At 37.3% G+C, this 14,958-nt stretch overlaps 1 protein-coding gene across 33 annotated transcripts in view; it reads right to left on the reverse strand.

Moving 5' to 3' along the window:
• Positions 1-14,958, reverse strand: part of LOC105492615 (glycosyltransferase like domain containing 1) — a 407,319-nt gene that overhangs the window by 286,817 nt on the left and 105,544 nt on the right. Inside the window, exon 1 of one of the 33 annotated variants that reach the window (XM_011759840.2) lies at positions 1,973-2,052. The exons of the other annotated variants lie outside the window; for them this stretch is intronic. The gene's annotated coding sequence lies outside the window, so the exon portion shown is untranslated. Of the gene's footprint in view, positions 1-1,972; positions 2,053-14,958 lie in introns of those variants that run through there. 33 annotated transcript variants of the gene reach the window in all.

The raw sequence follows: 14,958 nt of genomic DNA on the forward strand, positions 1-14,958 counted from the left end.
AAAAACTGCAAAGAGCCTCACTTAGGCAGAATGGTGCTTCCTATCCTGGCTGCACGTTAGAATTCCCTGGACAGCTTAAAACAAAAACCTAAAAATCCACACTTAGGCCCATAACCAGAGATTCTGGTTTCATCAATAACTTATAGACACTACTCAGGGTGATTTCTTAGGTGCAACTAGAGTTGAGAAATATGCCAGAAAGCACTGGTTCTCGAAGTGTGGTCCCTGGACCAGTAGCAGCAGCAACAGCAACAGGAAACATGTTTAAAATGCAAATTCTCAGGCCTCACCCCAGACCTAGTGAACCAGAAACTCTGGAGTGGGTCCCAGTGTTTTAACAAGTCTTTCAGATAATTCTCAGATGCACTAATGTTTGAAAAACACTGCTTTTAGTTAGAATGGCCTGGTGTTCAATTCTCTCTCCACAATTTACTAGCTATATGACCCTTGGTCAGCTCTCTAAAATTCCTCCCTCACATGCAAAATAAAAGAGTTAGCTACCATTGCTTCAACATCAAATATGTGCCAGGGTATGCCAATAAGCACTTTATATACATTATATAATTTAACCCTTACAACAAGTTTGTCAGATAGATATTATTACCATTTTACACCAAAAGATTATGAACCTCATCCAATATTACAAAGCTAGTAAGCAGAATCAGAATTTAAACTCAAGTTTTTAAAATTCCAGAATTACTGCTCTTTCCCTATTCCTCAAAATATTCTTGCTGATCTTTCTCTTTTGTTCTTCCTTCCTTTCTTCTGTTTTGTCTTCCTTTTCTTCTGTCCATCTTCCTTTCTTCCTTTCTTTAGGAGGAAGCTTATCTTGCTACTATGAAAGTAGATATTACCTAGTGTGTAAATGTGTATAGTATTTACTATGTGACTACAAAGTACTTAGCATTCTACCATATGTCAGAAAGAAAAGAATTAAAATACAAAAAAAGAAAAAAAAAGGAACCATACCAATGAAGTTATGAGCTAGCTGGAGATAGATCCATTTTGCAAAACATAGGGGCACATATGATTTCATTCTTAACTGGGGGGTGGAAAACAGAAATAACTCAGAAGTTCATGAGACTGGAGCTCAGAGACCAAGGCATGATGCCAGGAAGTAGAAGTTTGACTTGCCCTGAAACAAGGAGTAAAAAGTTTCTCCAGCACAGGAGGAGAAACAACAGCTAGAGAATATAGTACAATAGAAAATAAAGCTAAAGTAGTTAAATGGGTCCAGATTGTGACTCAGAATAAGAAGAGCTTAACTTTAGTACAGTAAAAATATAAAATGTTTTTTCACAGAATATTTTTGATGAACTGATAGTAAAGATGTAAAGTTAAAATCAAGTCATAGGAACTTATTCTAGAAAAAATATGAACCAAGGGTTATGCTGGAAAAAAAAAACAAGCAGGAGAAAAAGTTATTTCTATTATTAAAAGTGTTAACTGTGATCCACTCTTTACCTTTTCCATGGGCTATTCATATCCATTACATAATATTTTCAATCATCCACTAATCCAACCAACACTGACTGATCACATTAAGCTAGGTACCAAGGATAAAAAGATAAGTAAGCTTCTGACTCAGGGTACACGGAGCAGCTTTACATAAGAAACAGACTGCCAAATGTTTTATGTAACATTAACATAAAGTTATAAGGAATTCCAAAGGCCACTATAGACAAGACCAATTCTTAGGAATGACTGTTATGAAATTCCTGAAAGTCAATGAAGCATAAGCTAGCCAAAATGTTATGTATATAAAATGTAAGAGGCCAGGCACGGTGGCTCACGCCTGTAATTCCAGCACTTTGGGAGACCAAGGCAGGTGGACCACTTGAAGTCAGAAGTTCGAGACCAGCCTGGCCAAGATGGCAAAACCTTGTCTCTATTAAAAACACAAAAATTAGCCAGGCTTGGTGGCATGTGGCTGCAGTCCCAGCACTTTGGGAGGCTGAGACATGAGAATTACCTGAACACAGGAGGCAGATGTTGCAGTGAGCCGAAATCACACCACGGCACTCCAGCTTGGGCGACAGAGCAAGACTCTATCTAAATGAAAAAATAAATAAAAAAAATAAGGCCGGGCGCGGTGGCTCAAGCCTGTAATCCCAGCACTTTGGGAGACCGAGACGGGCGGATCATGAGGTCAGGAGATCGAGACCATCCTGGCTAACACGGTGAAACCCCGTCTCTACTAAAAATACAAAAAACTAGCCGGGCGAGGTGGCAGGCACCTGTAGTCCCAGCTACTCGGGAGGCTGAGGCAGGAGAATGGCGGGAACCCGGGAGGCAGAGCTTGCAGTGAGCTGAGATCGGGCCACTGCACTTTAGCCTGGGCGACAGAGCAAGACTCCGTCTCGAAAAATAAATAAATAAATAAACAAATAAATAAATAAATAAGAGTATTCTGTCTACGCTAGCATACTAGCATAGCATCATAATCATTACCTCACAAATGGAGTATGCCCAGTTAATCCGCACTGAGGCTTACATACGGCTAAGGCAGGCAAAATAAAATCTAGAGGTAAGTTTTTAAATATTCACATCATTCATTTCATTTTGTGTTGAAGAGCTAATCAGAAACTACGCTCAGAAACTCACAGGAAGATTCTACCTATATATTGAGGAAAAACTGCAAGGCACAATGGGATGACTGCATTTATTAGCATCTAAGGTTTCTAACTCTGTCAGTGACAGTCCAATGCTGTATAACATCTTCTTCTTTAGTTTTACTATAATCTGACAACTCCATAATGCCCATTTATCTCCAAGAACCAATTTAAGATGCATGTATGTGTAGCCACCAGACTATGCTTGAATGACAAGGCACTAGGGTTACTTTTTTCTCAGAATAAATGTGAAGAGAATTTGCTATGATATTAGGAATGATAGCATTTTGCAAACAATATAATTTAAGAAACAGTAATGAATCTCTATTGAAGCTGTTTATTAATAACCTTCACTAATACAATCAAAGAACTGAATCCCAGCTGCTAGAAATGACTCGAAAGGTCACTTGGTAAAATACTAGCTTTTATCCCATATGGTATCTAGACCATATATAGTGTTAAAATTAAAACAATGATATCAAAAGACATCCAAGTACTTTAAGTGATAATTTATCTGGCCCCAACATATCCAATTCATATATACTACTGTATTTTACTAAAGTTCAATCACCTGTCATCTCATTCTTTAATAATAGAAACTATATACGACAATGCGGCAGGACTAAAAGGTTGGTACTTGACAGTGGTTTAATTTCAATAAAAGTGATTGGTACAAATTCATCTTTTAAAATATTCAGACCATGCTATATAGATATTCACATGCACTTGGATCTATAAGCATTAAAAAACTTGTTTAGATTTACTGGCGCTATACCTGCTGTCAAGAAACAAAAAAGTTGTGAAGGTTGATCAAACACATCTTTGCCTCAAGTATCATGTAAATGTTTTCCACTAACGCAGTCCTAAAAGTTAACAGTCAAAGTAATTCAAAGGTTTCTCTTTATTTCTATATTTAAATCATCACAAGTTTGATCAAGCATGCAAATCCCTTTGGGCTCAGGGCTCCCATCAAAATGTCTTATAGAAACATTAAAAATTGAATGGGCATAAACAACTCCAACAGTGCAGAGCTCATGACAGCAATGCTGTGATCTATGTGTTTCATGTACAACAACATTGGGGAAGTTTGCAAGGGAAGATGAGCAACTAATTACTGTCTTTTGCTTGAGGGCAGGTGTGCTGATCTCTACAGGTGTCTCTGCAGTGCTCTGCCTAATGTATTGCTTCTTGAAGACATTCACTGTAACGACTTGCTAAAACCCTGCAAAACATCTGACGGAATACCAAACTGTTGGGTGTTCAGGAAGAAATATGTATGACTTCTTAAAGTTAGCACTAAGGAGAAACAACAGTTGGGGGAGGCTTTGTATTGTTTGTGAAAGAATAAAAAGTAAGTAACGTAAAACTGTATCAGTCACACACATTAAACTAGGATACTGATATTGTCTTAATAAGTACAGAAAGTTTTTCAAAGAAAATTTGGCTATTCTCATTAAACAAGAAATTTTTTAAAAATCCAAATAGTAACCTTATAGTGGACCATCATTTTCATTTGTGAAAGCACAGTAGACAGTGCAGGGTATTCAGCTTTACAAGGATCAAAAAAAAAATCTGAGAAATTACTAGTAAATTAGATGGTCATCTGATGATAGGGCACGTGAGAAATACCGTTCACATGTGATGCCACTTGCAGGATTAATATTCCTTAGGATCCTTCCTATAACATGGAAAGAAGCAAGCTTAAGAACGAAGAGACACACACACCAAAGATAAACATTCCCTGCTTTACTGCCTGCTACCTGCATGATCTCAGACAAGAAATGTAACCTCTTTATGCTTCAATTTTCTCATCTAATAATAAACAACACCCACCCCAATAGGATTATTATTAAATGAGACGATGTCCCTTCACTCTTTGGCACAGGGCTTGGCATGAGTAAGTGCTTAATAAATTGTAATTAGCATCATGAAAATTTCCAAAAGACATTAGTCTCCTACCATTAGTGGAGCATAAGCCTGTCTAAAAGCATCTTGGAAAGTAAAGACTCATCAGTGGAATGCTATTTTTAAAATATGTGATATGTTATATGGTGCATCTTTTTAAGTATAAATACATAGCCTGGCTTTTGAGAAATCAGTCAGTAACAAACATACAACAAAACCTTTAACTAATTCTTCACTTTTTCTGAGTGATCATCCATCTTGGTGAAAAGACCCTATTTGTAATGTTGAAAATTTGTGGAAAAGTTCATTGTTTTCAAACAATAATGAAAAGTATCATATTATTTCAAATTTTATCTACTTAAGAAAGACTGGTAAAATCAAAGTTAACATTTTCAGGCAATGAATCTACTCAGAATAAGAAAATGCTAGGAAATGATAATATAAGATTTATACCAATTATTTTCATCTACAATTCTCTATTTGTGTTTTTCTTTAACAAAATAGAATTAAGATGGTATTTCAGATCATCATTACTGTTAATCATCAACTGTGTAAACCAAACATCATTCATCTTTTTAAAAAATCAATAAAGCAAGAGTTAAAATTGTTTCAGACTTTTCTGGAATGAACCAAAAAGAGAAAAATTTTAAAGCAAGATGTGTAATCAATATATAAAAATGACACAGCATTTCCAAAATTTAAAATAGACTCACGAGAATAATCGGAATATAATTATTTGAAGTAGTATCCCTCCCTCTCCCAGTAGATTAGTTCATCATATGCTCATTTCTTCAAATCCAGGCATTGAAATAACCTTCTGTTCTCTCTCCTTTTAATCCCTTCTTCCTGGTATCCATTCTGCAGTTTTCAATGGCATCTCAATCACCAGGATTGTTAAGAACTGATCTACTGTGCTTCCCTTAACACAGACCTAATTATGTCACTTCCTCCAACCCCAAATATCTAGTCTAATGGGGGAGACAGGCATACAGATACGTAAAAATGTGTGTGTACATATATGAGTACACATGCACATGGGCACATGGAAAGTATTAATACTAAAGGAGGATAAATCAGAAGCCAATTCATTTTGCCTGCCATAAGCCAAAGAAAGTTTCACATAGCTGGTGACAGCTAGGTGAAATAATGCCTAGAAAATAAATTTAAAGCTCCACGTTATGGGTCTCCAATACAAAGCCTCAATTTACTGTGTTCCAACTATATCCCACACTCTCTTCATATGGACTTAGATGCCTTCATTCTCTTACCATAGTGGACAACTTGCTGTCACCTGGCTTTTTGAGTCCCTCTGTCTTGAATCTCCTCTTCATCCTCCCCATCTTTACAGTTTTTAAAATATGATATCCTTATACCCAGACATTCTTCTACTCAGTTTTCTTATACAGTTAAAGGAATCAAAAAGGCTTGGACTTTGCAAGAGCAAGATGGAAGACAACGGAACATAAGCATTTCCTTCCAAAAACCTATAGGAAAGTTATTTCCAACTTAGAATTTAATTATTCAAGCAAATTATAAATCAAGTGAGGAAACCGAATAAAGATATTTTTCTCTCACAAAACCTTTCTCAGGAATACTACAGGAAATATAACACAAAAATGTAAGGTAAGACAAGGAGGAAAACACTGTGAGATTTAAGAAAAAGCACAGGGAGTTCCTAGGTTAAGAGCAAAGGAAAAATCCCAGAAGAGGCAGGTCTGGAGAATGTGATGGGAGGAGAATGGAAGTCTGCTGGAAGCATGTCTTCAAGAAAATAATTGAAATGTATTATCTGATGTAATTCCCTTTATGGAAAATTGTTTAAGTAGTTTATAGAAGGTATAGGAAGAATTATTAAGAAGGACAAAAAGCTAAGCAAATGAAAAAACAAGGCATTATTAACTTCATGAAATACAAAAAGTCAGCACACTTTTCATCAGAATTAATTACCATATGCTCATCTATGAATAATAGCTACATAATATAATAATGCAAAATTAAGCCAAAAATTGGCATCTAACTATATTGGGATTGTGAGGGAAAGAGATGGCTGTGTAATAGTGAAAAATCTTCAAAGATCATAATATAAAGTCAACAATGTCTTAAATAAATTAACTAAAAAGACAGCAATGTATATATATGTAATTTAGCAATGTGGAGATATATAATGACTAGAGGAAACAGACAAAAGGCTGCCTCTAGAGAAATGACCACTGTATTTTCTTTTTTTGTTGTTTGTTTTGTTTTTGTTTTTGTTTTTTTTGACAGGGTCTCATTTCCATATCCCATGCTGGAGTGCAGTGGCACAATTTCAGTTCACTGCAGCCTTGACTTCCCGGGCTCAGGAGATTCTCCCACTTCAGCCCCCACCCCAAGTAGCTGGGACTACAGGCACACGCCACCACACCTGACTAACTTTTTGGGGTTTTTTTGTTTCTTGGTAGAGATGGGGCTTCACCATACTGCCCAGGCTGGTCTCACACTCTTAGGCTCAAGTGATCCACCTGCCTTGGCCTCCCAAAGTGATAGGATTACAGATGTGCACCACTGAGCCCAGCCACCGCTGTATTTTCTAATAGGCCTTTAACAACTATTCAAATGTTAAACTAGGTGAATGTATTACTTTGGTAAAATAAGTTTTAATTTAAAAGCAACAGCCATACACATGAGGATGTTTTTGACAGTGTTTTACATAATAGTAAAACACAAAAACAATCTAAACAGTCAGCAATAGGTGACTAGTTAAATAAATTATTTTATCTGTGATATTTAAAAAGACTATGTAGTCATTTTAAATGATGCTGCAGAAAAATATTTAGTGGACATGGAGAAATGTTCATATTATAAAATAAAAAAATGACAGGTCAAAAAACAGCTAAACAACAAAACAATGAAATATACATGAAAATATGAATGGTAATTTTACAACTGTTTTTCTCTCTGTGCTGCTCTGGTTTGCTGCATTTTCTAAAGTAAATGCAACTTCAGAAACACAAAGAAAATAAATTAAAATTGTAATGCAATTCATCACTCACGGCGTTATTTAAATAGTGTCACCTAATGATGGTCAAGCCAGAATTAACTCCTCCCTCCCAATGCAGTTTATACATGCCACTATCAGCACAGCTGCACAACCTGCTTTGTATCACAGGTAACTGTTTACATCTGTTCTTGCATCTGATTTACCCTGCTGAAGACAGGGCAGTGTCTAACCCACCATTCAGTGTAGGCTGAATGGGATTTGTCTGTGCTTCTGAAGACAAACCCCTAAAATGAGGAAATTCCAAAAACAGTCGGAGTAAAGTCTTTTTATTAACTTAAAAAAAAAAAAGAAACAGAGTATTGACTGACTAGTTTTGAGAGGGATAATAGTCATATAAAATGTAAGATCTCAGGTTGGTCGCTCTGATTGTTCTTCAGTCTCATCTCACATATATTGTCTCTCAAACTGACTACTGAAACATTTTGTCCTTTGTCTGAAGCCTTCAGTGAGGCAGTGTTCAAATGCAGACCTTCAGGATTTCTTAACAGATCCATGTTTATCACCCCCAAATGACATTTACTTAAGAATTCAGTTTATAGAACATTACTTATCCACAGTTTGACTATAGATAAATTTGGATTAGGATTATTTCTCGTTATATGAGTGTAGGATTTCCAAATGAAGTCGAAATTTAAATGTTTAGTGAGGCAAATATGACTTTCATAATGTTTGGTTTTTATGTAGATCTACTTTCAAAATGATTAATAAATGACGCAGCACAAATTCTAGACACAGAACTTTTCTGGGCAAAACCAGAAAACACTCATTTTTGTATGCAAAAGATTATTTTCTGTATAAAGGTATGAACAAGCAGTACATTTGGTTTTCAAAATCATAAAAGGATTCTCCTATCCCATCCTAGTGGGGCTGCTTTATCTATGAGATCAACTGCTACTTTTCAGTACGCTTTCAAAATACACCATGCATATATGTGTAAGAGGAGTCACAGAGAACAGAATGTTATCAAGTAAATAGCTATTTATCCACCCTCACTCTCCCATCCTCAGAGGTCTGAGCAGGAGGGCATAAGGACAAGGCAAATGGCCTTTTACAGATTGAGGTTACACTGTCTACTGAGTGACAATTATAAGAAAAAAGGACTGAATTAAAATCTATGAATACAATAGGATCTGTACACTTTTATTCTTCAAATTGTTTATCAACATTAAAAATAAACAAGGAGGCAGGTAACTACAAAAAGGTATCTTGCTTTACAATATAATGTGCCATCAGTTGGTTTTACATATTATTACATGTAATCCAGATTTAAAGTATTACAGAGAGTGGACAAGGCAGAAAACTCAAAACCAAAAATGTTAGGGATAATATCAACTGAACTTTATTCAAGCACCTTAGAAATTTTAAGATAATAAAACATAAGGTTCATTTTACCAAAATTCACTTTACCATCAATTTTCGAAAAACATATCCTCTACAGTAAGCAAAATACATTCTTAAGAATTCTAGAAAATGTAAACCAATCTAGAATATAGAAAGCAGATCAGCAACCGCCTGGGAGCAGAGATGGGAGATTGATTTCAAAAGGACAAAGGGATCTCTCTAGAGTGAAAGCAATAACCAAATCATAAATGTGGTGGTGGCTGTAAAGCTGTATTCTTTTATCAAAACTTACCACACTGCCGTGTTTAGTTTTTCGTTTTTGTGTGTGTGTGTGAGATGGAGTCTGGGTTTGTCGCCCAGGCTGGAGTGCAATGAAACCATATTGGCATCTTGGCTCACTGCAGCCTCCGCCTCCCAGGTTCCAAAGATTCTCCTGCCTCAGTCTCCCAAGTAGTTAAGTTTACAGGCGTGCACCACCATGCCTGGCTAGTTTTTGTATTTTTAGTAGAGACAGGGTTTTACCATGTTGACCAGGCTGGTCTCGCACTCCTGACCTCACAGGTGATCTGCCCGCCTCCGCCTCCCAAAGTGCTGGGATTACAAGCATAAGCCACCATGCCTAGCCCACATTGCCATTTAAAATGGGTAGTTTACTGTAAGTAATTTAGACCTGGATAAAATTGATATAAAAATACATCATAACAGTTGATTATATCTGATAATCATTATAATTTCCTAAAAACTTTTATGTAAATGTGTTACGTTTCTGACACAAGGTTAAACATAGTATGAGTAAAAACCATCTGTGTGAAAGCATTACTTTACACTTACCAGTCACACTAACCTCTTAGTGAGCTCAACACACTGCCATCCACACTATACTTACTACATATTACCTTATATTACTGGTTAATTTTCCTGAATTGCTCTTTAAGGCCAAAAAAAAAAAGATCTGTGACATATATTTATTAGCAATCCCTAATATCTAGCTCAATTCATTTCACAAATGAGTTTAGACACTGATTTTCTTTCTCAGTAAAAAAGCAGCAAGTTCCAAACAACATTATTTTAGAAGATTAAAAGAAACTTTTTAAACTGTCATTTAAGTTTTAAAAATGTAAAATTTGAAAACAGTTATTCACACCCAAAATGAACTTATGAGACATTCTGAACCCAAAATGAGCCACTTTGTATAGAAGTGATCTCTTTTAAAGTGGAAATATTACCATTTTATTTATTTCCATTGTGACATTGTTTCCACTGCATACAAATTTTTCTAAAATAATTATAAATAATGCATTTTTTAATAACATGACATTATCTCATACTTAACAGAAATTGGCTTGAGATAACTTGCTTCTCAAATCTTAATAGTTTACAAATTATTATTTTAAAAATTAATTACACAGTAATCAAGACACTGTGGTATAGTGAAACAGACAAACAGATCAATGGAAAAGAAGAGAACTCAGAAATAGATGCACACAAATATAGTCAACTGATCTTTGACAAGGGAGCAAAGGCAATTCAATGGAGAAAGGAGAGTCTCCAATAAATGATGTTGGAACAACTGGACATCCACATGCAGAAAAAAATGAATCCAGATGAAGAACTTACAATATACTTTACAAAAATTAACACAAAATAGATCATAATGAAGACCTTACAATATACTTTACAGAAATTAACTCAAAACAGATCATAAACCTAAACATAAAATGCAAAATGATAAACCTACTAGAACATAAAAGAAATGTAGATGATCTTGGGTTTTGCAGTGACTTTTTAGATATAACACTAAAAACATGATCCATGACAAAAAAAAAATTGTTAAGCTAAACTTCATTAAAATGAAAAACTTCTGCTCTTTGAGAGACACTCTCAAGATAATAATAAGACAAGTCACAGACCGGGAGAAAATATTTTCAAAATGCTTATCTGTTAAAGGACTGTTAGCTAAAATGTATTTTTAAAAACTCTTAAAACTCAATAATAAGTAAATAAGCAATTAAAAATGGGCAAGGTCAGGTGCAGTGGCTGAGACTTGTAATCCCAGTAGTTTGGGAGGTGGAGGTGGGAGGATTGCTTGAGGGCAGGGGTTGGAGACCAGTCTAGGCAACACCGTGAGAACCTGCCTCTATGTTTATTGGGTTTTTTTTTTTTTTTTAATGTATAACATTAAAAATACAACTATTTAATGGACATAAAGGCAGGCCACAGTGGCTCACACTTGTAATCCCAGAACTTTGGGAGGCCAAGGCAGGAGGAATGCTTGAAGTGAAAAGTCTGAGACAAGCCTGGGCAACAAAGAATTCTTGTCTCTACAAAGAATAAATTTGAAAAAGAATTAGCCAAGCACAATGACACACACCTGTAGTCCCAGTTATTGGGGAAGCAGAGGCAAAAGGATCACTGGAGCCCAGGAATTTGAGGCTGCAGTGAGATAGAATCATGCCACTGCACTCAGTCCAGCCTGAGTGAAAGAGCAAGACCCTGTCTCTTTTAAAAAAAAATAAAAAATAAAAAAATAAGGGGAGTCAAAAGCTCTGAACAAACACTTCACCAAAGATGATATACAAATGACAAATAAGCATATGAAAAGATGTTCAAATATCACATTAATAGGAAATCACAAAATGAAACACTGAGATAGCACTACATACTTATCAGAATAGCTAAAATCCGAAACAATGACAACTGACAACACCAAATACTGAAGACAACATACAGTAACAAGAACATTGCTCACCACTGCTCCTTTCTGCTGAAACTACAAAATGGTACAGCCACTTTCGATAACAGTTTTGCAGTTCCTACAAAATTTAACATGCTCTTACCATGCAATCTAGCAACTGTGCTTTTTGTATTTATCCAAATGAGTAGAAAACTTACATACATGCAAAAACCTGCACACAAATGTTTATATTAGCTTTACTCAGAACTGTCAAAACTTGGAAGTGGCCAAAATGTCCTCCAAAAAGTGAATGGGTAAACAAACTGTGGTATATCCATACAATGGAATATTACTTAGTGCTAAAAAGAAATGAGCTCTCAAACCCAAAAAGACATGGAGAAATGATATGGTTTGGCTGTGTCCTCAACTAAATCTCATCTTGAATTACAGTTCCCATAATGACACATGTTGTGGGAGGGACCTGGTGGGAGGTAATTGAATCATGGGAGTGGTTACCCCCATGCTGTTCTCCTGATAGTTGAGTTCTCAAAATATCTGATGGTTTTATAAGGAGCTTTTCCCGCTTTGCTTGGCACTTCTCTCTCCTGCTACCATGTGAAGAAGGACATATTTGCTCCACCTTCCGCCATAATGGTTTTCCTGAGGCCTCCCCAGCCATGCAGAACAGTGAGTCAATAAAATCTCTTTCCTTTATAAATTACCCAGTCTTGGGTATTTCTTCACAGCAGCATGAAAATGAAAATACAGTAAATTAGTACCAGGATAGTGGGGTGCTGCTATAAAGATAGCAGAAAATGTGGAAGCGACTTAGGAATTGGGTAACAAACAGAGATTGAAACAGTTTGGAGGGCTCAGAAGAAGACAAGAAAATGTGGGAAAGTTTGGAACTTCCTAGACACTTCTTAAATGTCTTTGGCCAAAACGCTGATAGTGATACAGACAATGAAGTCCAGGCTGAGGCAGTCTCAGATGGAGATGAAGAACTTGTTGGGAAATAGAGTAAAGGTCACTCTTGCTATGCCAAGAGACTGGTAGCATTTTGTCCCTGCCCTAGAGATCTGTGAGACTTAGAACTTGAGTGAAATGATTTGGGTATCTGGCAGAAGAAATTTCTAAGCACCAAAGCATTCAAGAGGTGACACAGCATAAAAGTTTGAAAAATTTGCAGCCTAACAATGAAGTAGGAAAAAAAAAAAAGGCATTTTCTAGGGAGAAATTCAAACCAGCTGCAGAAATTTGCACAAGTAGAGAGGAGCCAAATGCTAATAACCAAGACAGGGGAAAATGTCTCCAGGGCATGTCAGAGACCTTCTCAACAGCCACTTCCATCATAGGCCCAGAGGCCTAGGAGGGAAAAATGGTTTCCTGGGCTGGGTCCAAACTCCTGTTCCCTGCTGTATGCAGCCTCAAGACTTGGTGTCCTGTGTCCTGTGTCCCAGCCACTCCAGCCATGGCTAAAAGGGGCCAATGTACAGCTGAGGCTGTTGCTTCACAGGGTGCAGGCCTCAAGCCTCAGTAGCTTCCACATAATGTTGGTCCTGTGGGTGCACAAAAGTCAAGAACTAAGGTTTGGGGCCAGGTGCAGTGACTCATGTCTGAAATCCCAGCATTTTGGGAGGCCAAGGTGGGCGAATCACCTTACATCAGGAGTTCAAGACCAGCCTGGCCAACATGGTTTCATTCAAGACCAGCCTGGTCAAGATGGTGAAACAACATCTCTACTAAAAATACAAAAATTAGCTGGGTGTGGTTGTGGGTGCCTGTAATCCCAACTACTCGGGAGGCTGAGGGAGGAGAATCATTTGAATCTGGGAGGCAGAGGTTGCAGTGAGCTCAGATCACACCATTACACTCCAGCCTGGGTGATTTATTTATTTATAAATAAAATAAAATAAAATAAAATAAAATAAAATAAAGCAAAACAAAGAATTAAGGTTTGGCAACCTCCACCTAGATTTCAGAAGATGCATGGAAACACCTGGATGTCCAGGCAGTAGTTTGCTGCAGGGGTGAAGCTCTCATGGAGAACCTCTGCTATGGCAGTGGAGAAGAGAAATGTAGAGTTGGAGGCCCACAAAGAGTCCCCACTAGGGCACTGCCTAGTGGAGCTGTAAGAAGAGGACCACCATCCTCCAGACCCTACCCTAGAATGGGAGATCTAGCAACAGCTTGCACTGTGTACCTAGAAAAGCCACAGACATTAAACACGAGCCCATGAAAGCAGTTGGGAGAGAAGTTATACCCTGCAAAGCCACAGAGGCGGAGCTGCCCAAGGCCATAGAAGCCCAGCTCTAGCATCAGCGTGACCTGGATGTGAGACGTGGAGTCAAAGAGAATCATTTTGCAACTTTAGGGTTTAATGACTGTCCTATTGCATTTTGGACTTGCCTGGGGCCTGTAGTCCCTTTGTTTTGGCCAATTTCTCCCATTTGGAATGGGTGTATTTACCCAATGCCTGTACCCTCACTGTATCTAGGAAGTAACTAATTTGCTTTCGATTTCACAGGCTCATAGACAGATGGGACTTGCTTTGTCTCTGATGAGACTTTGGAGTTGGACCTCTGAGTCAATGATGGAATGAGCTAAGACTTTGGTGGACTGTTGGAAAGGCATGATTGTGTTTTGAAATGTGAGGACAGAAAATCTGGGAGGGGCCAGGGCAAAATGATATGGCTTGGCTGTATCCCAACCCAAATCTCACCTTGAATTGTAGTTCCCATTATCCCCATGTGCCATGGGAGGGGCCTGGTGAGAGGTAATTGAATCATAAGGGCAGTTACCCCCATGCTCTTCTTATGATAGTGAGTGAGTTCTCAAAAGATCTGATGGTTTTATAAGGAGCTTTTCCCCGTTTGCTCTGCACTTCTCTCTTCGGCCACGATGTGAAGAAGGACAAGTTTGCTTTGGTTTCTACCATGATCGCTTTCCTGACGCCTCCCCAGCTATATGGAACTGTGAGTCAATTAAACCTCTTTCCTTTATAAATTACCCAGTGTCGGGTATTTCTTCATAGCAGTGTGGGAATGGACTAACACAAGGAACATATATTGCTAAGTGAAAGAAGTTAATCTGACAAGACTGTAAAAGTTGTAAGATTGAAACTATAAAACATTCTGGAAAAGACAAAAGTATAGAGACAGGATCAGTTGTTACCAGGGATTCTGAAGGAGGGAGAGAGGAAGGGATGAACAGGTAAAGCACAGAGGATTTTCACGGCATTAAAACTATGCTGTATGATACCACAAGAGTGAATATATGTCATTATAATGTTTGTCAAAATGCATAGAAGGTGTAACACAAAGAGCAAAACTGAATTTTAGGCCTTTGGTTGACAATGATGTATAAATATCGGTTCGTCTATTGTA

Source organism: Macaca nemestrina, chromosome 11 (genome assembly GCF_043159975.1).
Source record: "Macaca nemestrina isolate mMacNem1 chromosome 11, mMacNem.hap1, whole genome shotgun sequence".
NCBI classification, from domain to species: domain Eukaryota; kingdom Metazoa; phylum Chordata; class Mammalia; order Primates; family Cercopithecidae; genus Macaca; species Macaca nemestrina.